The 26125-nt window shown below is 36.5% G+C and overlaps 1 protein-coding gene across 2 annotated transcripts in view; it reads right to left on the bottom strand.

Annotated features, from left to right (window-relative positions):
* LOC137234434 (thialysine N-epsilon-acetyltransferase) overlaps window positions 1–26125 on the bottom strand; it is a 46621-nt gene extending 20496 nt beyond the window's left edge. Inside the window, exon 1 of one of the 2 annotated variants that reach the window (XM_067757979.1) lies at window positions 26005–26125. The gene's annotated coding sequence lies outside the window, so the exon portion shown is untranslated. Of the gene's footprint in view, window positions 1–25938 lie in introns of both variants that reach the window. The other variant, XM_067757976.1, reaches the window with a different exon arrangement.

The raw sequence follows: 26125 nt of genomic DNA, 5'->3' as shown, positions 1-26125 counted from the left end.
CATCATTAGGTACTAGCCCGACCATCTCAGGAACGACTAATTAGACCAAATTGAACCATCTAGGCCATTCTCCCCTGTCAAATATGTTTATGATACATGCATATTTGTAACAGAATTCGCCCAACTTAGGTGAGGTTAACAATTTTGTTGCGGAAGCTACGAATTGTGCTTATCAACCCCTTAAATCCTGCCTACCTTCACTCGAGCTTGTTAGTTTATTCAAACAAAAAATAAGGGAAGAAAAAAGGAACAGAACGTAAAGGACAGGGAAGAAAGGGAAAGGAGGAGAGAGGAATGAGAAGAAAAAGAAAGTACATTAAAGGAGTGGAAAAGAAAGCAACGAAGTGTTGAATTAAAATCGGTAAAAAATGGTCAAGAAAAATTTCGTCTGCCAAGCAGTATCCTGACAGCTAGATAATACTTGACAGCAGAAAATTTTCTAGATTATTCCTTGAGCGTTCATTTTAATGAGTTCCAAAGTTTTACAGCACTAACAAAGAATGTTCTAGATGATGAGAGATATCTATACCATGGAACAATAAGATTGCAAGTTCTGTCTGATCGAGAGAAACTTAGATTTCTAAAAAGATAATCAGGCTGCCTTCTATGAATAAGTTCATTTAGGAAGACTAAATTGCGGTAATTTAAAAAACTTACAAGGCTGCAATTAAGGATTTTGATGGAGAGCTCCGATATATGGTCAAATTTGCGTTTAGAAAAAATATATCTAGCACATTTATTTAAAGCAAGTTGCAACTTTCTCTGTGACTCACAATCAATATTGCTGAATACGGTCGCCCCAAATGAAATCAGTGGAACTATAAGAGTTTTCACCAGCTTTAATTTAACACTGATTGGCACAAAGACCGCAGTGTACCACAACTTTCTTAATACAAAGTATATTTTGCTCAAAATATAGTTTATATGGTCCTTGCACCCAAGATAAGAATTTAATTTAAACCCAAGACTAGTAACAACAGGCTCATAACTGATTGGCGTGCCTTGAAAGGAAAGTGATGGCAATGTTTCAACCAATTGCCAGGAATATGTAAAACATGTGGCCTTTGTTTTGGACGCGTTAAGATTTAGTTTGTTATCATCCAAGGAAGAGATGCTTTCAAGGTCTTCATTCATCCTGAAAACTAAGTCCTCTGATAAACCAATCGGGCGAGATAAATATACCTGAGCGTCATCAGCATATAAGTGTATCGATACACTCCTGCAGCAATAAGTCATATCATTAATAAATATCGTAAACAAAATCGGACGAAGTATTGATCCCTGTGGCACCCCCGAATCAAGACACTTCATTTCCGAGCAACTGTTGCCGACCACTACTTTCTGCCACCGATTACGTAGATAATTTTCTAGCAACCTCACAGCACTACATGAGAAACCGAAGTATTTACTTAGTTTTATTAAAAGAATGGAATGATCCACTGTATCGAAAGCTTTGGAAAAATCTAAAAGCGCCAGAACAGTTAAATCACCTCGGTCATACGCTGGACGAATGTCTTCAATAATTTTAAGCAAGGCGGTATTGCAACTATGGAATGCTCTGTAACCAGACTGATTTTCACTTAGGAGTCCATTGGCATTAAGGTACTCTGTGATTTGTACAGCCGCTAATCTCTCCCAGATTTCGACAATACTGGCAATATGCTGATCGGGCGAAAATCTGTCAACAATGTAGCCGACGGTTTCTTAGCAACTGGAATGACTTTCGCTAACTTCCACGAGCTGGGAAAGGTTGATGTTGTTATAGAAAAGTTGATAATATGAGTCAGCGTTGGGGCTATGCTCTGGATTACTAATTTCAAAAACTTTAGACTGATACCATCATTTCCAACTGCATTAGATTTAATAGAACTCATACATCTTAATACATCGTCTTCTGTAACTGCACTAAACTGAAATAAATTTACTTGTTTATAAACCAATGTTTCATTTATTTTAAAGTCCACATTATTCTGGAACTTGCACGACTGCAAGAAGTAATCAAACATATTATCAGGGACAAAGTCACATTCTGATTTAATTTTTCCCCCAATGCAAAGAGTGTTTAGATTTTTCCACAGACTTTTTACTGGCAAACCAGTATCAAGCTTAGCCTGGAAAATATATGTACGTGCGTTTCATTACTTCTTGAAGAACAACCTTGTAGAAACACTCTCTGTTAAATACCATAACCCTTTTCGTGTTATACAAAACGGAAAACCAATTAGGTACTAAGACTTCTGTTATAAAATAACTCTGTCTTCTTGGCAAATACTAAAAGTTTAATAAAAAGCTTAATAGCTGGGCCCTAGAGATCCGGTAATTCTGCAAACCGTTTCTTCCTGTAGCCTGCACTTCCTACTTCTGCTTACATCGACTAGTTTATATGCATGTGACGCCAGAAGGCCGTGTTTAGTTAGTATGCCTATCACGAGTCTTAGGTCTTCTCTCTTTAGAGATGTGTCGTAGATTCGTACATGATCTTAGCAATTTTGCAGCCCGCGCTTTTATCCACGCCTTTGCTGCTTGATGAATCATACGCAACTCCTGTCTCCTTTTGATTTCTCCCAAACGGATTGGAATGTCTATTGTCATTTCGGCGAATGTTGCATCCTCCTTTGCCAACTCATCGGCCTTTTCGTTACCTTCCATCCATTTATGACCGGAAACGCAGTATAGATGTAAAAAATTCACTACGGAAAGGAAAGTAAATCAACGAAATAAAGCAAAGAAAGGAAACGGAAAAGTAAAGACTCGTTTTTTCAGCAGAGCACAAAAACTCTATTTGGGCCATTGTTCATCGCCCGTAATTATTGCGAGCTCTTTTTTGTAAAATTGACATTATTATTTTTTTATACTTTGTATATATCAAATATTTTGGCTGTTACTCATTCAATTCCGAACTAACACTAAACTCTCGACTAAAATACCGGATTGGCCTGAAGGTTTAATGTGGCCATATAAATCGTTCCCGAGATGGTCGGGCCAGCACCTTAACGATGCTGTGTTACCGGAGCGTACCGGATCTGTAAACGGCAAAGGACCATCACATCGATCACTCCCTAAACCTTCGGGGAGCAACCGTATCGCTACAACAACAACAACAACAGTCCAATAGATGGACTGTATTGCAGACTAACTTGCTAAGCAGGATACTAAAAAGCAGTTTCTTCCAGACAAAGAACGAATAGTAAACCCTTTGGCACATGGAGGCAAATGATAAAACAGTACATCTACAGTCAAACCAACCCTAAATGGCTATAAGCCCCAAGGGGTGGTGGACATCTAAGCAAACCTTTCCAAAATGGGATCTTAAGAGATTTTGTTACGTTTATCCACCAGTTAAAGATAAAACTGACACGATTGTAGGGGTACTATTTGGGAAGTAAGCAGAAAGGCTAGAAATGCTCAATAATAGATGATGTTGGAGTTGTAAAGATGACGAAGAGGAGAAAATAGTAAATCATCTAATGTGCAATTGCTCGTACAACCTCTTCAGCACTGCCTGGGAGCTCTTTTTCTCTGGATAATTTACTCCAGGTCGTGAAGTATAATCTCAAGTACTTGACAGCCTTTATCAGATCCGCGAAAGTTTCAGGTAATAGTATGTTTTTGTGGTCTCACAATGGGCCTCCTAACATCGGCAGCCACTACAAGCAAACTTAAATTTGTAAAGCAGTACGTTTATGTTTTGATTGTCAAACCAAATTAAACTGGTTGTCAAAAAAAAAAAAAAATTTTATCAAATCATTTTTGATCCTAAATCTAAATCTCAAATTTTGATTATTAAAAAATCCTCAAAAATAATCTTTAAATTAAAAAAGTTTCAAGACTATTTATCTAAAAATTTGGTGTTTAGCTTTATTGTTAAAATTTAAAAATTCGAAAATCCTCGTCTGTATCCTCGAAGGGATAGAAGAAATATTTTAACCGAACAAGAAAAAAAAAATTCAAAAAATGGGTGTGTAACATAATACACAAAATCAAAATCCCGAAATTCAAAATGTCGACATTCAAAATGCACACAAATCAAAATAGGGCCAAATCAAAATACGGACAAATAAAAATTTAGACGAATCTAAATACAGACAAATCCAAATGCAGACAAAATACAGACAAACCAAAAAATGCTATCTTGTTGGTCCCAAAATCTGATTCTTCCATTAATAATTTTATATAAACCAAGTTTCATATATCCATTTAAATTAATTTAACAAGTAATAACAAACAATCATTTACTATGCTAAATTTAAGTGCTCTATGTTTTCCAAATATTCTTTGGGACTATAGTTTTCCTTTTCTCTAACAATATTTTTAATACAATGTTCATGTGTTTGCAGCCGTCGTCGTTTACTAGGTTTTTCACCACTTAGCACTGGGAACATATGCAGGTGCTTTAATCTTTTTTTTTTTTGAGGGTTTTCCCAATATATACGTTTCTTCAAAATATTTCGCAATTTTTGAGAAATCATTATCACCGTCTTTGAAACTTTCGAAATATGTAGGTATTTCATTAGCAAGTACAAATGCAAGGGCTTTCAGTTGTTTAACTTTAAGAGAAAACTCTTAATTTCTCCCATATTTAGTCTGGTCTTACTTTTTGAATTCGCCTCCAAATAATTTGGCCTAGATGAAAAAAGCAGCCTTTGTACATTACTTCGGAGAAAAAGTTTTTAAAAGACCCCACCCTTGCTTTTTCAAAATCGGTTAAAATGACTTTTGAATTTAACGAAATGTTGTTATCACACGCGAACTTCAACAATTCATAAACAAATTCGTTGGAGCACTTTTCACTTTTTTCTGTCATGAGGCAATAAACCAGCGGTACAATTTTATTGCAAGATTGCGTACCTATGCGCCCATGAATCGTGAATAACTGCCTCATGAGAGAAGGAACAACTTTAAATGTTACATCCATTATCCATATATCACTATTTCCTAGTAAAGGAATGTTCTCCTTAGTTGCTAGGAGAACTATGCATTGATTATCAAACTTTTTTAACGATATTAAAAAATTGTTTGCAATTCGGAAGGAATTTCCAATTCTTCCACAGATTTTGGTTGCTTCAACTGCTGCTTCCGCCTTGCTATATTTATTTTCTGTTTTTGAGCAGCCGACGTGGGTAAATATTTTCGGGTATTCTTGTTACATTGGGCAGTAGCCCTAGAGATAATCTGGCAAGGTTTTTCCGAAAAGTTAGTTGTGGTATATATAATGTGGTATTTGTTTTGCTAACGTCAACCTGGGATGCCACAGGATCATGGGTGTGTTCAGCGGAGCTTTTAATTAATTCATGTTGCCCATCTTCTTTCAAAATTGTTGCCACCCTCCCTCTGGATCCTCTTGTCACGCTTTTTATCAACAGAATACGTATAACCGCCAAGACACAGCTTCATACCACCTTTATTTGTTTTAAGTATCTCCATGCTCAAGTTTTCAATCTAACCAATATAAGAACATAAATTTCAAAATTTTTCAAATAATGTTTCATCTATTCACATAAACCCTTACCTTCACAAGAATATAACCCGAATTAAAACGAACACTGGTATTACAAATATAGTTAATCAAGGCAAATCGAAAGGTACATAAAATATGCGAAATAATACTGAATACTTCCTTTCAAAGGCAACGCGATTCACTGAGCAATTGTTTTAAAGCGCAGACAGTTAAAGTAAACACACTAATTTGTTTTTGAGGCCTACTTGGCAAATATTTTTTTGAATTTTAAATTGCAAGCGATTTTTTCATGTTTTTTAAATTGCAAAAAATTTAATTTTTTTGATGGCCTACTTTTTTGAATTTCAAATTGAAAAAGTTGTTTGCATTATTTCGCCGTCAAACACACTGGTGAATAAGCAGCTTACTGCCGCGCTTCAAAAAAATAACCCTTAGCCGATCCAACACCGTCTACGCGATCCCCAGTATTTCTGCCCAGAACACCTTTCCGGGTAGGCGGCCTTCGGCCACGCTTCAAAAAAATAACCCTAAGCCGATCCAACACCGGCTACGCGATCCCCAGTATTTCTGCCCAGAACACCATTCTGCATAGGCGGCCTTCGGCCGCGCTTCAAAAAAATTATCATTAGCCAATCCAAAACCAGCTACGCGATCCCCAGTATTTCTGCGCAGAACACCTTCTTGCGTAGGCGGCCTTCGGCCGCGCTCCAAAAAAATTATCCTTAGCCAATCCAAAACCAGCTACGCGATCCCCTCGCTGAGCTTATTTAAACATACATAGGTTTATCTTCATTTAAGAAGATACAAAATTTTAATTTAAATAAAAATCCATAGTCATTTAAAGTATGTACTTATTCAAGAAATCGCATTTATTTTTGAACGGAGAGTCTAGGAATTTCCTCATTATGATTTGTCTGCATTTTGACTTGTCGGAAAATTTGAATTTTGTCTGTATTTTGGTGTGTCTGTATCTTGATTTTCGACATTGTGAGTGTCTGCCGTGTATTTGGTCCTGTTGGTATAATGAACTGTCGGGATTTGGTCTTGTCGGGATTATGTGCTTCAGGATTTTATATTTTAGGATTATGTTATACAACCATACATTTTTTTTTATTATAAGCTGGGTTTTATTTATGAAATTGTTGCGCATAAAATTACTACTAACAAATAAGGAAGGCTAAGTTCGGGCGTAACGGAACACTAAACAAGCCACCTACCAAGTTTCATCGATTTATCCGTCTTTGGTAATGAATTATGGCACTTTTTCGGTTTTTCGAAATTTTCGATATCGAAAAAGTGGGCGTGGTTAAAGTCCGATTTCCTTCATTATAATTATAAGCTTTTATTTACTTTCACTTTTGTTGTCTGTAATGGAATCTTGCAAGTTAAATTTGATACACTTCCCGGTGTCCGATTGAGCTGAAATTTTGCACACATGTATAACTCCGATGACAATGCAATATTACTTTGTTAGAATTCGATAAATTAATCGATAACACAGTTATCGGTAAAGATTTGTATTTACTTTGGCATAACAGCCTAAGTCCCATACAAACACGCCGGTACCTATCCGTGGATTGTGATATTTGGACGTGGTGAATCACGTGTCACGCGTGGTGAATCTCATCGCTTGCGAAAAGCGGAGACACAACCCTCTGTTGTATTTCTGTGTATAACCAACATAGCTGAATTTTTAAGGCTGTTTAACCCTGTAATCTTTTCTGTAATTTATTTTGCTTTTGGAAAAATTACCTATTTGAAAAAAGCTGGCTGAAAAATATTGGCATAACAGCTTAAGTTAAATCAAGAATGGAAAATCTTTGGAAAATTTGAGCAGATGTGGCAATTTCGCGCGTCCGTTGAACGAAATATTGACAATCTGCTGATCATCGCTAAGAAATTAGCGACATTCCATCAACTAAGCAGCACTTTAGCAATACTACTGTTATTATTTGGCCGCTCAAACACACAAATATTAATTTTGCATTAAATCTAAAATATACAAATACACCATAATAATTTACACGGCCAAAGCCATAATAATTCACACGGGTCATCAATTCTTTCTCTGATTCAAAATCTGAACTACCAGCGCTACCGTCAACAGCTCAGTGTCATCATTGCCAGTAGCGCCAATAACACCAAACTCGTGCCTCACACACAAAAGTCGTTTCACTCAATAGCGCAAGTGAAATGTACTACGCACTCACTACTAAGTAACGTCAAATATTCGATTGGAGTCATTTCGTCAATGAGCTGGCACCGCATTGGCGCTGGCGCCATGCAATTTACATCACTAAAATTGCGCGAATGCCCAGGCTCATGACTTCAATACTTATATTTACAATGCTTTAAACTTTAAAGACACCTCTGAAGTTGCTGCGCATAAAATGCGTACTAATAAATTCCAATACGCATTATACGCAGATGTAACTGATATATGTGTTTTTGTTTCACCCCCTATACTTATATTTAAAGCTTTTATAAGAACAAGCTTCTATTACTTGTTAATAAAACGAACTAAAAAGTAAAAAATAAAATTAAAGAAAAAAAAACTTTTTTAAAAATAAGCTTTTATTATTTTGGTTAATAAAATTAACTAAAAAGTAAACAATAAATTGACTCTAAAGAAATATAACACTTTATAAGTTCATTGTAAGCTTAAACGATAATTAGGCTTTTTCATCTGCGACAAAAAAATTCTATATTGTACATAATTATATATTTTTAACATTAAAACTTTACACCTAAATTATTAAATCTTACAGTTTATATCACAGTCCTAATTGTTCTAATAAAAAACGTGTTAAATTTTGATGGTATAATTAAGAACATTTAGGATCTCCTTTTCTTGCTATCGCAATGTAACACGCTTTTATTAGAACAATTAGGACTGTGATATAAACTGTAAGATTTAATAATTTAGGTGTAAAGTTTTAATGTTAAAAATATATAATTATGTACAATATAGAATTTTTTTGTCGCAGACGAAAAAGCCTAATTATCGTTTAAGCTTACAATGAACTTATAAAGTGTTATATTTCGTTAGAGTCAATTTATTGTTTACTTTTTAGTTAATTTTATTAACCAAAATAATAAAAGCTTATTTTTAAAAAAGTTTTTTTTTCTTTAATTTTATTTTAAATAGCGATCTGAGATGAGTGCCCAGAAATTTACATACCAAATTTCATTAAGATACCTAACTCAAGTTATCGTGTTCACGGACAGACGAACGGACGGACGGACATGGCTAAATTAATTTCTTTTTTCGCTTAGATCATTTTGATATATAGATGTCTATATCTATATCGATTAGTTTATTCCGTTCCGGGGTACCGTTATGCGAACAAAATTTATATACTTTGTAAGCTCTGCACGGCTGAGTATAAAAAGCGCGTGTCTTCACTAGTCTCCACTAGTCTCCACATTAAGGCCGCGATTTTCAGTGCGAGTTTAAACTCCAGTTAAAGTTGACTATAGTTTACTGCTGTCACTTCAGCCGCTTAAGCTGAGATGTGCAGCAAAATTTTATGTTATCGAACAATGTGGCAAGGTTAAACTCTAGTCAACTTTAACTGGAGTTTAAACTCGCACTGAAAAAGCAGGCTTTAATTTTGGTATACGTTATACACTATGACCTAATAGGCCATTGTGTCTCCACTATCTTTCTATACATTGCTACTATGTAATTCTCCATTAGTGTTTGTTTTTAGTTGCAAATGTAGATGTATATACATGTAAAAAAACACGGCTATTGTCGTCAGTTATGACTTTCTGATCACCCTGTTTGCTTCTACTGTCTTATATGAATATTATGACTGACACTCATTGATAGCGCAGATATACACAATTTCATTAAGTAAACTTAGCGATAAAACAAAGAACAGTAGGACTTTAACTCCAATAACAATGCCTCAAACCAAGATTAGAAATCTTTATCGCTTTTTATTGTGGTTATCATACTGACTTGTGTGTTTTCTTCGTTTTAACCTTGTTTAGATATACATAACTGTTGTTTTTTGAAGTACTTACATATTTACATATGTTTTGTTTTTGTTTTGTTTTATTTATGTTTTAATTTTTCGCAGGCGTTTTTGCACGCCTAGACATATTGGCACATTTTGTGAATGGAAGTTTGAAAGGAATAACAAACACTTCTATGAATGAATGAACAAATGAAATGAAGTTGATTGTAAGAGCATTTGCTTATCTACCTACTTTATTTACATTCATATTTTACTCGTATTTTTATCAGTTAACTGCATGTTGTTGTTACTGATATCCGATCAGTAGCTGCTTTTGTTTTTCTTTTAATTGACAATGGGGATTCCTGCTGATAATAAATGAGTTCGAATATTCTTGGAATTCATTGCTTCAGTTTGTGTTTTTTTTTTTGGTGAGATTAGAGAACTACTAGCTAATTTACTAAACTTCTACATTTTCAAAATTTTCCTTTCATATCCTTGTTGTCAGGGCCAAATATTTGTTTATTTCTTTGTAACAATAAAATTATATTTTTATACCCAGCTGTACTTGTACACAGGGTATTATAACTTTGATTGGATAGCGGTTGGTTGTACAGGTATAAAGGAATCGAGATAGATATAGACTTCCATATATCAAAATCATTAGTATCGAAAAAAAATTTGATTGAGCCATGTCCGTCCGTCTGTCCGTTTGTCCGTTAACACGATAACTTGAGTTAATATTGAGATATCCGCACCAAATTCGGTACACGAGCTTACCTTGACCCATAATAGATTGGTATTGAAAATGAGCGCGATCGGATGATAACCACGCCCACTTTTTATATATATAACATTTTGGAAAACACAAAAAACCTGATTATTTAGTAAACAATACACCTAGAATGTTGAAATTTGACGTGTGGACTGATATTGAGATAAAACATTGAAATTTTTTTCTAAGTGGGCGTGACACCGCCCTCTTGTGATAAAATCAATTTTGCAAATATTAATAATCATAAATCAAAAATCGTTAAGCCTATCGTAACAAAATTCGGCAGACAGGTTGCTTTTACTGTAAGGAATGCTTTGAAGAAATATTAACGAAATCGGTTGAGGACTACGCCTACTTTTATATAAAAGATTTTGAAAAGGGTCGTGGACGAATAAAATAAGCTTTTTCTTTGCAAAAAAGAGCTTGATTTCTAACAAAAGAGATGACTTTATAACAATAAATAGGAAAAACTTCAAACTTAAAAAATGGGCGTGGATCACCTCTTTTATGACTAAGCAATTTTCTATATTTCGGGAGCCATAATTCGAACAAAAATTTTAATATCGTAACAAAATTGGGTACACAGCTTTTCCTTATAACAGGAAATATTTCTGGAATGTTTTTTTCTTTTTCTAGCTTACGAAAGACGTTTTTCAGAAGTTTTTCAAATTTTTTCATCCAACTCAAAGAAGTTTTGAATTAAAAAAAATCACCGTTTTTGTTTTCAAAATGCTATAACTTTTTCAAAAATTGACCGTTTGGGATCTTTTTTTGTTTTAAATTTGTTTTTAAATGTACTTTTCGGAAAAAATTCAAAAAAGTGTTAAACGCTTTCAAAAATTGACCGTTTGGGATCTTTTTTTTTAAATTTGTTTTTAAATGTACTTTTCGAAAAAAATTCAAACAAATTTTTAAAGTTTTTTTTTTTTGTAATTAAATAAAAAAAAATAAAAATTCTCGGCCCACTCCGGGATTAGTGGGGATGATTGCAGAATCGATTGAAATTTTTTATGAGAAAAAAAGGGCAAAATTCGAAAAATCTCGAAAAACTGAAAAATTAAAAAAAAAAACTTTAAACATTTTTTTGAATTTTTTCCGAAAAGTACATTTAAAAACAAATTTAAAAAAAAAGATCCCAAACGGTCAATTTTTGAAAAAGTTATAGCATTTTGAAAACAAAAACGGTGTTTTTTCTTTAAATTCATAACTTTTTTTGAGTTGGATGAAAAAATTTGAAAAACTTCTGAAAAACGTCTTTCGTAAGCTAGAAAAAGAAGAAAAACTTTCAGCCAATTCTAAAGGGGTCGGGTTCAAAATTGGTCGAAATTGGATGGAATACCCCATATGTACTATTGCGCAGCCTTGTAACACTATTGATCACACAAAACATACAACAACAGCAAATCTAGTGTACAGCTGGGTATGTAATGTTCGGTTTCACCCGAACTTAGACTTCCTTACATGTTTTTTTATAAATCGTACTTATTTAGCAACAAGGTTATAAATTTAGTAATACAAATATTATTTTTGGTCTGACTTTGTATTGACCAGGGGTGGATCCAGAGAGACATTTTGGGGGCAGGAACTTCACGAAAAAAATCCTATTTTGCTACTATCGACTTGATCGTTGGCAGCGCCTAGGGATTTTTTGTTATCTATTTAAATCAACATAAAAAATAGGCAGCCTTAACGGAAAAAAAGAATTTAAGTTAGCATTCCTCATCCATTCATTGGTCTATCTCTCAGCCTATTATTATTATTATTATTATGCCTAGAAGTACTGCGACCTTCCTGTAGATCTATTGTGCATGACCTTTCAGCTTAATTTTCTATGCGGATGCTTTTAATGTATCTAAGTACCTCTTCAGGATTTTTACTCTATATCACATGGGGATTAAGAGTCACACCGATGGAAGAATCTCAGCCTTGCTAGAGCGACGTATTCGCAGAGAATGAGAACCGGCGTTTCTTCCTCGAGCTCAAAGAAACGACAAATTTGAGTATCGAATAGATTTAACCTACTTATCAGATATCGTAGACCCGTATAGTACCCAGTGAGAATTCGTAAGTCCCCGCTGCTTAGATTAATGAGTTTGGCTTATACTTTCGTTGCCGGAAGTATAAGAACTTTAGCCTGTCTTTGCTCTGGGTAGTCAATCCAGTGATGTCTGAATTGTTTTGTTTCCCAGTTACTTATGGTTTCCTTGGTGTGTGCTTGTGTGAGTCCACTGCTGTAGCACCCTGCTTTGCTAGGTAATCTGCATGTGAATTACATTAATGTCCCTGATGTCCAGGAACCCATCCCACCAAAACCTTGTTTTTTGCTCCCAGGTCATTAAAGATTTCAATGCAGTCATCCACTAGCTTAGATGTAATTGTGTAGGAATTGCAAGGCACGCAGGGCCGCCTGGCTGTCCGACATAATTTAGATGCTCTTCGAGGATGAACCTCTTCGTAGACATTCTCTACCGCAAACTTCTATTGCATCGATTTCTGCCTGAAATATGGTGGGGTAGCATCCAATTGGCATCGATTTCTTCAAGTTTGGCCCATAGGTGCCAGCTCCCGTTCCTCCGTCATCGAATTTCGATCCATCCGTGAACCAGACCCCTGAGTCAGGGTCAATATAAGGATTCATCGTTTCGCAGCGGGTTCTGTCCACAATGGATACTTCACAAAGTTCCGTGAGATTCTGAGCTTAGGGGACATTACGGCACGCAGTTGTAATGTGGGATTTCCCATGAATATTCTTACTACTTTCATATGCCCTATCATGTTTCCTAGCTACAATTCCGAAATATTTGGACGTCTTAGTCCGCCTATTGTTGCCTCTTTCTCTATCAGCATAGGGAAGGGAGGTATTCCCACTAAAGCACTAAGTGCATCAGCAGGGGACGTTCTCATCGCACCCGTTATGCCAATGCAAACTAGTCGATGTAGTTTGCTTAGTTTTGCTGTTGCCGTCCTTTGCGTGGCCTTCTGCCACCAAACTAGGGTAGCATAGGTGCCTATTGACTTTACAATAGTATTAAATGTCCAGTATACCATTTTTGGAGATATCCCCCCATGTTTTGCCGTAGAGTTGAGTACAGGCGAAGAAAGCTCTTGTTGCTTTGTTTATGATAGCATCCAAATGATCATTCCTCGTGAGGGCTCAATCCAGTGTGACCCCTAGGTATTTTGCCTCCATTGAGAATTTTAGTTCCACCCAGGGATGGTTCTGGGATGGATTAATTCCTTCTCCGGGTGAAAAGCGCTACGGCAGTTTTGTTAGGATTGATAGACGGTCCTTTGGATCGCACCACCTCTCTGTGATGCGAAGGGCCTATTAGTCCGATATAACTTTTATTTAAAGAAATGTATTGTAGTTTCAATATATGTGGCCCGGTCTATGAAAAGCTGGCTTATGACTCAAAAAAAAAAAAAAAAACAGTTGCTAACAGCTGTTTCTCGCAATTTCTTTTTTGAGTCATAAGCCACCTTTTCATAGACCGGGTAACATATTATTTCTTGTGGCCGCGAGTTATACTCGTGCTAAAAATGGTCGTAATAAAAAAAATAAAGCTCCATGATAGTTTAATACCTAACGGTATATTTCCGTTATTTATTAAGCTACAATGCTAAAATTGTATATGAACAACTTTGTAAGGTTGACCTAAAACCCATAATTAACTATTTTGAAAAAAACAGGCGTGGCAACGCCTACTAAGGCCGCTCGAATATTTTGAAAATCTTTGCATAGACTTTAAGAACGGTTGAAGATGTCTTGATGAAGTTTATTATCCATCATTCCTTTTCAAATTAGAATCGCACTAACAAATACGATAGAGAGTAGAGTCCCTCCCATGGATCCGCCACTGGTATTGACTGTTCATATTTTTTTTTACTTAAATGTATTCCCTGGTGTTCAATTTTCATTGGTTTTAATGATTCTTGACATCGACGCCCTACAAATCTAGCGCATGTGATTGCACGGTGCACATGTACGTATGTATGTATGCGTATTAGGTTGTAGAAAAAAATTGTTTTTCTCTGTTGGTATAGTTGGTTCCCGGTCATAAAGGTTTAGAAGGTAACGAAAAGGCAGATGATTTGGCAAAGGAGGGTGCAACAAAAATAGGCAGGAGTTGCATATGATCCATCAAGCGGGAAAGGCGTGGACAAATGCGATCATGTGCAATGCCTGCGATATTAGACTCACAAAGCGGCTCATATCTCTGAAGAGAGAAGACCTAAGGCTCACGATGGGCATACTGACTGGACACTGCATTCTGGCGTCACATGCATTTAAGTTAGATCTCGTCAGTAATAGCAAGTGCAGGGAGTGTGAGGTGTAGGAAGAAACGGTTGAGCATGTTCTGTGTTCATGTCCTGCGCTCGCCAGGTCAAGGCTACAGCTATTAGGAGCGGCAGAATTGCCAGATCTCGAGGCAGCAATTAAGCTGGGTCCTAGAAAACTGCTAGTATTTGCCAAGAGGACAGGGTTATTCTATAACATATGTCCTGGCACCTGATTGGGGTTCTGCCGTTTGGTCGTCAAACAAATTCTGGTAACACTATTGACACATCCAGTCTATGTGAGGTCTTTATTGACCGGCCGGTTCAACCTAGCTTTGGTATAGTTGAATTTTATTCATATGATATGATTGTATTAATTCGGTTTTCTGTAACCACAATCGGGTACCTATCCTTTAAAAATGGAAACTTTCAATCTTAATGCTTGGAGGTGTCGAACAGTGGGACAAAAGTTACATCTTACGCTTAAGTAAGTATAAATTTCATTTCACACAGATTTTCGATTGCTGGTATCGAATGTTGCTAAAAATAATTTGTTTGTCTACTTAAGTTCAGGGTGATTTAGGATTACGGTGGAAAAGTGAAAAAGTGGAAATAAGGAATACAAAACTGAATTTTGTGCTAAGAAAAATAAAATAAATGAAAAGCGCGATAGCCTCCGAAAAGATTTTAGGCCGAGTTTCTCTTCAAATTTGCGTCGTGCTCCTTTTTTTAATTTTTCCTACAAATTGGCGGGACGGAACCTACTTGTTTTATGCTCACCCCGAACGGCATGAGTTTTCACTGAGAGCTTTTCATGGCAGAAATGCATTCGGAGTGCTTGCTAAACACTACCGAGGGGCGACCCCGCTTAGAAAAATGTTTTTCTAAGTGAGAAAACTTGTTTCTATAATTTTGATGTTGCTTTCCCCGGGAAGTGATCCCAGGATCTTCGGTTTGGTAGGCGGAGCACGCTACCATCACACCACGGTGTCCGCCGAATTTTGTGATTCATAACATTTTAAACCATTCATTATGACTGAAGGAGTTCGATCTTCTTAAGTAAGTGGGCAGATAATCTTTTCTCTGGATCACCCGGGCGTCCTTTTTATACCAGGGCTCTAGGCTGGTAGAGAATGAAGCGCCTTACTCTGCATACATACATAGATACGGGTGTTTCCGCAGTAGTGTCAACCGAGACTTTTAGGATGCAAATTATGAATCTTTATACTCTCCCATATCTGAATAGACTGGACATCTATTTCCTTTGCTAAAAATGCAACTAAATGTTTCGACGTTTTTCTGCTAAAGATGGCTGACATATTCAGTAGGAATCTCTCTCTGCTACCAGTTAAAGTTCACAAACTACCCTGGTACAATACTAGGTGGAAAAAGTTGAAAAATCAAAGAAATAAGTACTTTAAATTATATAAGGATACCAGCGATACTGTTTTTAAAGATCAGTATAATTCTTATATGATGCAGTTCAATGTTCTTGATAAGTTTTTGTACAATAAATACGTTTCTCGAGTTGAAGATGAGTTGAAAGTTAATCCTAAATATTTTTGGAACTATGTTCGTTCAAAGAAAGGTTGTTCTAATATACCTACCTGTGTCAAATTTAATGACATTTGCTCTAACAGTTTGGTCGATTCGGCAAATTGTTTGCTGATTTTTTCAAATTTACGTTTGTTGTTGAGGCCGATAATTTTGATAACATGTATCTTACTAATAGCCCCAAACCTTTAGACTTTGGGTTTTTGTCCGTGTCTGAAACCGATATTATCTTGGGTATATCCTCCTTACAGACCTCAATCAAAAATGATATTGATGGATTGTCCTCCTTTTTTATTTAAGAAGTGTAGTATTTCTCTTTGTGTGTCACTGTGCCACATTTTCAATATTTCGCTATCGTCTGGAGTTTTTGTTGATGGCTGGAAGCTGGCGTCTATCACTCCTATCTTCAAGTCAGGCAATAAAAATGAAGTAAAGAATTACAGGCCAATATCAAAACTGTCAACATGTTCAAAACTTTTTGAAAAGGTTGTTAAAAACAAAGTATCATTCGCTATAAATAAAATAGTCGATCCATGTCAGCATGGTTTCATTGCGGGACGTTCAACTGCTATAAATCTGGCTGTTTTCTCTCAGTTTTGTGTCTCTGCGTTTAAGGATGGATGTCAAGTTGACACCATATATACGGATTTTTCCAAGGCTTTTGACACAGTTGCGCACAAATTACTTCTGTGGAAACTTGAAAACATGGGCTTTCACTCAAGCTTTCTGCGGTGGCTGAAATCCTATTTGGAAAATAGAATATCTTTTGTTGAAATCGAGACAACTAAGTCTTATGAATTCTCAGCAACTTCGGGTGTACCACAAGGTAGCAACCTTGGTCCTATTTTGTTCTTAATGTTTATTAATGATGTTGGCTCATGCATAAACTATTCGAATTATTTGCTTAATGCTGACGACTTAAAACTCTTTCGGAGAATCTCCTGTATTTCTGATGCATTGCGTTTGCAAGAAGATCTGAATGCTATAAATAATTGGGCCTGTCAAAATAATCTGTGACTCAATATTCGTAAATGCTGTCACATGACGTATACTAAGTCTATGAATGTGGTTTCATTCGCGTACTCGATTTCAAATGTAACTCTTACGTCAATTAATGAGTTTCGCGATCTTGGCGTAACTTTTGACTCATCTTTTACTTTTTGTAATCATGTAAACTTTCTCATACCAAAGGCTTATGCCAACTTAGCTTTCTTGCGACGATATGCCAAGGATTTCAAGGACCCATATACCAGGAAAATCTTATACAATGCCTTAGTGCGTTCCAAGTTGGAGTATGCATCAGTCATCTGGCATCCCGTATACTCTTCACACTCTTTAAGAATTGAAAGAATTCAGAGCAAGTTCATACGATTTGCTCTTCAACCTCTGCACTTTGTTAATCCCCTGCCACCCTACAATGCAAGATGCATGCTTATCAATGTCTTGCCACTTGAAGTTAGACGTCTTGTTCAAAACGTAATGTTTATTTTTGACATAATATCCGGTGCTATTGACTGCTCAGAACTACTTGGGCAGTTGACTTTCAATGTCCCTAACAGAGCTCTCCGCTTTCACAGTACATTCCGCGTTGAAGTGCTGCGTTCCAATTACTTCAGTTTCGCACCTCTTCTAAGAGGTCTTGTAGAATTTAATCGCCTATCCAGAAGCCTTGACCTGGACTTTGCCATGCCAAGGTCTCTGTTTAAGGCACTCATTGAGTCCTATTACTTATCTCAGTAAATCTTACTTTAAAATTGTTAAACTAGTACTAAGTTAACCTGTAATCTAGTCACTAAGGTTGTTACCATTTGACTTAATAAAGATATGAAATATGAAATAAGAGCAGAAAGGAAAACTTTTACCTAGCGTAATTTTGTAGATTGTCAGTCGAAAGCCGCATATGCGTTATTCAAGGTTAATCCAACATACTAAGTTCCAAGAACTTCTTTTTTCAACAAGCTTCAATAAATCGTAACTACATATATATTGGGTTGAAGCTTGAGAGCATAGTACAAGTTTACAAGTATGATATGTATGAGAAGGAAACAATTCCTTTCTCATTCTAACACACTGCCGTTTGACACTTCGGTCAGTGTCAAACTATTGTGGAACTCAGTGGAACCTGCGTGGAGCATGCGTTTGACACTGAACGAAGTGTCAAAATTACCGGGGTTGCTGTCGTGGAAAGCGACGCAGGGAAACAAAAAAAGGAGCGGAATATCAAATATGGGTTGCCGTGATGGTACATTTTTTTGAACGATTTTAGTATGAAAATCTATTGCACCTATATGCGTCCTACAGAAGATTATACAAAAGTCTTGAAGTGGGGTATTTGAGTACGCGTAGTTATTCCAGCATTAAGAATACAAACACGAGTGCTAAGTTTTTCTACCCGTTCAAAAGTTCTCCGCGAAAAACAGTCTGAAACCGAGGTCGACTGCAATAACCCGTCCAAAAATGTGGAAAGAGAAATGAAAAGACGCGTTTTGTCCTGTTATTAATAGTTCAAAGGCGAAAAAGTATTCGAATTATTGGAAGCGAGGCAAAAACGCGTCTATTAATACCTCCGCCGACGGTTTTGGTCGTGTTTTAGCAATCGTCCCCGGTAATAAAGTATCACAATTTGTTAACTAAAATTGTGCAAAACATATGGATTTTAAAGAGAGATGTAATTAAGTGCTCATTTGAAAGTAAATAAGGATATTTCTTTGTAATATTAGAATAAAAATTTTACACAGTTTTCGTTAGCAGCTACTACACTTTTCTTGGACCTAAGAAGTACAACAGTGCCAAATAGCATCCACACAAAAAACGAACAAGAACAAGCATTTTATCAGGTGAGCGTGGCTATGTATGTGCATGCTGCTACATATCCTACTTGTAGACCTGTACTATGCTTGAGAGGTTTTCAAAATACTTGTTTTTTGTAAGCATTCGGACGCATTTCAAAATTTAAAATAAGTCGTAGCGGAGTTTTTATGTGTAAACATTTAACACTTAACAACATTTTCATGTATCTTTATGGTCTCATAATTTGTTTTTCGAAAAACGTTAGCATTCAAGATTGTAAGGATAAAAAAACTGGTACGTCCAAACAGTTATAGAAAATTTTCATTTAATCTACCTATGTATCTTAATATATAAAAAACACGTGTCACACAATTGAGGCCAATGGACTCCTTCACTACTGAACCGATTTTGAATTTGTTTTGCACCGCGTGTGTAGTTTGATCTAACTTAAAATATAGGATAGGTGACCCCTAGAGTGTGTTTATATAATATGGATATCAAATGAAAGCTGTTGATGAGTGCTTTAGTAGAGGGTAATTTTCATACCCCTGGGTGAATAGGGTCTCGAGATATAGGTCAAAACGTGGACCTGGGTACCCCTAGAATGTGTGTATAGAATATGGATATCAAATGAAAGCTGTTGATGAGTGCTTTAGTAGAGGGTAATTTTCATACCCCTGGGTGACTAGGGTCTCGAGCTATAGGCCAAAAAGTGGACCCGGGTACCCCTAGAATGTGTTTATACAATATGGATGTCAAATGAATGCTGTTGATGAGTGCTTTAGTAGAGGGTAATTTTCATACCCCTGGCTGACTAGGGTCTCGAGATATAGGCCAAAACGTGGACCCGGGTACCCCTAGAATGTGTTTATAGAATGTGGATATCAAATGAAAGCTGTTGATGAGTGCTTTATTAGAGGGTCATTTTCATACCCCTGGGTGATTAGGGTCTCGAGAATAGGCCAAAACGTAGATCCGGGTACCCCTAGAATGTGTTTATAGAATATGGATATGAAATGAAAGCTGTGGATGAGTGCTTTAGCAGAGGGTAATTTTCTTACCCCTGGGTGACTAGGGTCTCGAGATATAGGCCAAAACGTGGGCCAGTGAATGCCTAGACAGTGTTTATACAATATGGATATCAAATGAAAGCTGTTTATGAGTGCTTTAGTACAGAGTAATATATTATCCAGAGACGGACTGGGACTGGGAATAGGACTAGGACTGGGACTGAGACTCGGAATGGGACTGGGACTGGGACTGGAAGAAAATACATACCACCTTCTGGGACAGGCAATAAGGAATGCAGAAGAATGAGAAGAAATTGAGAGAAGAGAAAAGTGAAAAGAGAGAATGAGATTGAGAAAGAGATAGAATGAGAAGAAGATGGAGATAGATGAAGCGAAAAAGACGGAGGGAGGAGTGAATAAAAGGATTAGGAAAAAGTGAAGAGGGGGGGGAGGGCAGATTCAGACGGAAAAAGCTTGGCCAAATTTGGGGCAGGACAACGTCTGCCGGGTCTTCTAGTATACATATATATTGCAACGAATTTTGGAGGATTCCTGATAATTATACATCTTCTGCTAACGTTCGAATCGCTGAACTGTCGAATAAATAATTCCAATATTCAGTACTGGAAAATGGTCTTTATTTATACTACTTTGGGAGTAGTACTTCACAATTATACTTCACTAATAGCGTGTTTGAATATAACTGATTGACTATCGCTTGCATCGCGCTGCTTTTATACTCTCAGTTAGACCCGTTCATCTATTTCTTCTAAGGTCTAGACTTTTCATGAACATGCCTTCTGGAACATTTGTAACTCATACTTGGTTATTTAGCTATATGCGTGTGTATGTGTGAGTAAGAGCTTCTGCTCTTGTCTGCTGACTACATATGTGTATGTGAAATAATCTCTTCACTTCGAGCTGCTGGTTATGTTTGTTAAATATTCTTCGTTGCCTTGTACATAAGTGTGGCTGCTTTCTTTAATGAGTACATGTACATAGGTGTGGCTGCTAGCTGTTTTTGTTGTTGTGACCATCCTTAAATTTTCCTTTATTTACTATTCCTACAACATTTTCATGCAGCATAAATTAATTTGGTTGAATTCTTAGCAAATGCTATGTCACCTCAAATATATTGTACGTTTTCGAAACATCCGAGCATCTGTGTGTCGTTTATGGAAAATATTTGTAATTACATATGTATGTAGTTTGAACAGGTGTCTACGAATGATGTTTATAGCAAAAGGAAATTTCCTGATCCAACTATTGCTTTTACACCAAAAAAGTTTGCCAGGATGAAACATACGTAATTTTGAAAACACCCATATATATACAACTGGATGGCACCGTAGAGAAGTTTGGGGATTAGATGCTCTGTCTCATAAGACATTATTCTAGGTAAGACACCCGCCGGTGTTCAACTTTGATTTTGAGAATTCTCATCCGTTTAAATGTGCATCTTCGTGGTTTTCGATATTTCATACAAAAACTGATATTGCTTTACTCCATTCTACCTTTGGACTCGAAATTGTCGTTAGTTATTATGAAACAAGGACAACTGGCGTAAATTGGCACGAAATGGCCAAAATCACCTGAGCTGTTAAGCTCTAAGCTCCATGAGGGGATCTATGAGGTGTCTATGCCGGATCCGGCTCTACTGAAGCAGATACATTTTTGCAGAGGTTTTTAAGAATTTAATTAAAAGAAAACAAGGCGAATCTATACAAGGTAATGATAAAGCGAATTCAACCAATTCGCTGTGCATAACAATGTCAAGGCAAACAAAAATTTACATTGCTTCCGATTAAGGTGTTGTGTGGAAAATAATAAAAAAGAAGCAATCAGCTGTTGAGGGAAGAACACCATACTGAATTCGCTTCGCTCCAAACTCAGTACAAGGTGTTGTTATCCCATCATCTGATTGCTTCCTCAGTTAATCGAAAATTGTGCAAATTTTCTTTTGGCTTGACATTCTTCTGCACGGCAAATTCGTTTTTCCATCCCTTGTATAGATTTTCCCAAGATTAATTCATTGCCAGGTGCCTTTCATTCCATCAGCTGACTGCTTCTTCTTGATATATATTCGTACTACGCCTTGATATGTACAACAATGTGTCAGTTACTCGAAATCAAAGCTAATTTTCTTTTGACTTGACATTCTTCTGCTCTGCGAGTTGGATTGAATTCGCTTTAGCATCACGTTGTATGGATTCGCCTTGGATTCTCCTTGATTTGGAGGCTGCACAAAAATTGACAGACAACACACGACAAAATTTAAGTTTTTCAATAATTTTTGTGTTGCTTTGGCGCAGTCATTTCGTTGTATGTGGATTTAGAACATAGCATTTAAGGCATGTGTGTTCAAAGTCAGCTACTGCCAGCGCGTTATTGCTTAGACAGCGCAAAAGTCGAATGTGTTCTTAGCTTAAGGGTGCCGTATATTGGCATCTCGATGCTATCTTTGAGTGAGGTTTGGAAAAATCGAAAAATACGACCTTTATAATAGTCATCGGTGATGATAGTTGTGTGTGGGAGGAAACGTGTATGCTAAACTCGCCGCAGCAACACTAACATCCTGCCACACCCAGCAGCATATATGTATGAGAGCATCGCTGCTGCAATATAAACGCGCCCTTATGCATTCGAAGTTCGTCCCCCCAAAACTGGCTGAGCTGAAAAACAATAAAGTGAAGCAATTAAACAATCTAGTTAGTCTAGGCCAACTGTAAATTGCTGTCGGTCGTTTGTTGTACCGTTTGCTTTGAGTAAGCGCAAATTCTCATTTGCAGGGGTGGGCGTGAGCTTACCACGTGCTAATGCACGAGCCACAATGAAGTTTTTCATATAGAAGCGTTCAACACAATCTTATGCATCCCATTAGCATCGCCACAATCACGCAAGATGTTGCGATTGTAAATATTAAGGAGCTTCAGACTTAGCAATTGAAGTTTATTCCGCCATGCCCATTCAAATAAAGACTTTCGCGAGCACTGTTATAAACATTCTCACTATACAAGAAAAATACTTGCTAACATAATTTGTTTTCTAATCATTTGTTAAATTGCAGTTTTTAACTGTGAAAAATCTTAAAAAAGTACCAACAAGTGCGAAAATTAATTTCACTTGCAAAGTGTGCCAAACCATTAGCCAAATCAAATGTCAAATTCTTCTTCTTATGCTTTGCTTGTAACAAAAGTTGGAAAATGCCTACTTTTTCATGTCAGATGGCGCCAGTGTCACCCAATCTACCGTTCTCCATAAAAATAAGTGCAATCTACTCAGAGCGCATCAGATTGAGTTAAACGGATCTATATGAAAAATTGCTTTTGTGACGGGGCTTTTAAAAGCATGCTGTTGTATTTCCTCATTTGATTCTACGGCAATCAATTTGATTGTTGCTAATAGCTGAAGTGATGTTGTTGTGATTAGGGCTGGGATTATCCGCATATTCGGTTATCCGGATATCCATACGGATATCCGTTTACACGTATAAAATCCGAACGGCATGGATATCCGGTTAATATCCGTTTGTGAAACTATTCGGATATCCGGATTTATGAAGATCTGGTTAATAACCATATTTTTGGATATCCAGTGACAGCACCAAATTGATGTACGACATATATGTATATGTTTATTTATTCGCCCATTAATAAGGGCATTTAAATAAATTAATTGTGAATACAAACAAGTAAGGAAGGCTAAGTTCGGGTGTAACCGAACATTACATACTCAGCTGAGAGCTATGGAGACAAAATAAGGGAAAATCACCATGTAGGAAAATGAACCTAGGGTAACCCTGGAATGTGTTTGCATGACATGTGTATCAAATGGAAGGTATTAAAGAGTATTTTAAGAGGAAAAGGGCCATAGTTCTCTCGCCATAAAGGTGGGCCAGGGGTTACTCTAGAATGTTTTTGTACGATATGGGTATCAAATTAAAGGTTTTAATGAGGGTTTTAAAAGGGAGTGGCCCTTAGTTGTATATGTGAAGGCGTTTTCGAGATATCGCCGTAAAGATGGACCAGGGGTGACTCTAGAATGCGTTTGTACGATATGGGTATCAAATGAAAGGTGTTAATGAGCATTTTAAAAAGGCGTGGGCCTTAGTTCTATATGTGGACGCCTTTTCGAAATATCGCCATAAACGTGGACCAGGGGTGACTCTAGAATGTGTTTGTACGATATGGGTATCAAATGAAAGGTGTTAATGAATATTTTAAAAAGGAGTGGGCCTTAGTTCTATATGTGGACGCCTTTTCGAAATATCGCCATAAACGTGGACCAGGGGTGACTCTAGAATGTGTTTGTACGATATGGGTATCAAATTAAAGGTTTTAATGAGGGTTTTAAAAGGGAGTGGCCCTTAGTTGTATATGTGAAGGCGTTTTCGAGATATCTACCAAAATGTGGACCAGGGTGATCCAGAACATCATCTGTCGGGTACCGCTAATTTATTTATATATGCAATACCACGTACAGTATTCCTTCCAAGATTCCAAGGGCTTTTGATTTCGCCCTGCAAAACTTTTTCATTTTCATCTACTTAATATGGTAGGTGTCACACCCATTTTACAAAGTTTTTTCCAAAGTTATATTTTGCGTCAATAGACCAATAAAATTACCATGTTTCAATCCTTTTTTTGTATTTGGTATAGAATTATGGCATTTTTTTCATTTTTCGTAATTTTCGATATCGAAAAAGTGGGCGTGGTCGTAGTCGGATTTCGGCCATTTTTTACACCAATACAAAGTGAGTTCAGATAAGTACGTGAACTGAGCTTAGTAATGATATATCGATTTTTGCTCAAGTTATCGTGTTAACGGCCGAGCGGAAGGACAGACGATCGACTGTGTATAAAAACTGGGCGTGGCTTCAACCGATTTCGCCCTTTTTCACAGAAAACAGTTATCGTCTTAGGAGCTAAGCCTCTACCAAATTTCACAAGGATTGGTTAATTTTTGTTCGACTTATGGCATTAAAAGCATCCTAGACAAATTAAATGAAAAAGGGCGAAGCCACGCCCATTTTGAAATTTTCTTTTATTTTTGTATTTTGTTGCACCATATCATTACTGGAGTTGAATGTTGGCATAATTTACTTATATGCTGTAAAGATATTAACTTTTCTTTTAAAATTTGAATTAAAAAAAAAAAATTTTTTAAAAAGTGGGCGTGGTCGTTCTTCGATTTTGCTAATTTTTATTAAGCAGACATAAAGTAATAAGAGTAACGTTCTTGCCAAATTTCATCATGATATCTTCAACGACTGCCAAATTACAGCTTGCAAAACTTCTAAATTACCTTCATTTAAAAGTGGGCGGTGCCACGCCCATTGTCCAAATTTTACTAGTTTTCTATTTTGCGTCATAAGCTCAACTCATCTACCAAGTTTCATCGCTTAATGCGTATTTGGTAATGAATTATCGCACTTTTTCAATTTTTCGAAATTTTCGATATCGAAAAAGTGGGCGTGGTTATTGTCCGATATCGTTCATTTTAAATAGCGATCTGAGATGAGTGCCCAGGAACCTACATACCAAATTTCATCAAGATACCTCAAAATTTACTCAAGTTATCGTGTTAACGGACAGACGGACAGACGGACGGACGGACATGGCTCAATCAAATTTTTGTTCGATACTGATGATTTTGATATATGGAAGTCTATATCTATCTCGATTCCTTTATACCTGCACAACCAACCGTTATCCAATCAAAGTTAATATACTCTGTGAGCGCTGCTCAACTGAGTATAAAAAGGCCCGTATTGAGAAATATGTATGTAATATGATGTTAAACTATTGTCTTAATAATATTTTAATAATCTATAAACATATTTTGTGAATAATTTTTCGATGTTTGCTTCGTTTAGTTCTGATATGCAGATATTTAACTTTTATATTCCAGTATCCGGACATACGGATATCCGGGTTTTCCTTTTACGTATCCGAATATCCGATCTGCGGATATCCGGGTTTTCCTTTTAGGAATCCGGATAGCCGGATTTTTTGCTTAGCTATCCGGTTATTCGAATATTCGATTTATCCGGATAGTTGAAAAATTCGGATGCAGTTCACAGCCCTAGTTGTGATCCATGTACGGTACCATTAGAGATATTGCAAGACCGTCCTTATTTTAAAAGTAATTTATGGATCTTTTGGCTCCATTTACTTGAGTTGACAGCTAATAATTTCGTTTGCCAAAAATTCTTGCATCTTATTATTGCGAAACCGTAACCGTTACAAATTTAGAAAAATTTTGGAAAACTTAAAATAAAAGTTACAAATTTTTC

Source organism: Eurosta solidaginis, chromosome 1 (assembly GCF_040869045.1).
Source record: "Eurosta solidaginis isolate ZX-2024a chromosome 1, ASM4086904v1, whole genome shotgun sequence".
Lineage (NCBI taxonomy): Eukaryota > Metazoa > Arthropoda > Insecta > Diptera > Tephritidae > Eurosta > Eurosta solidaginis.
The sequence above is the reverse complement of the archived record's forward strand: the minus strand, read 5'-3'. Positions and strand labels throughout refer to the sequence as shown.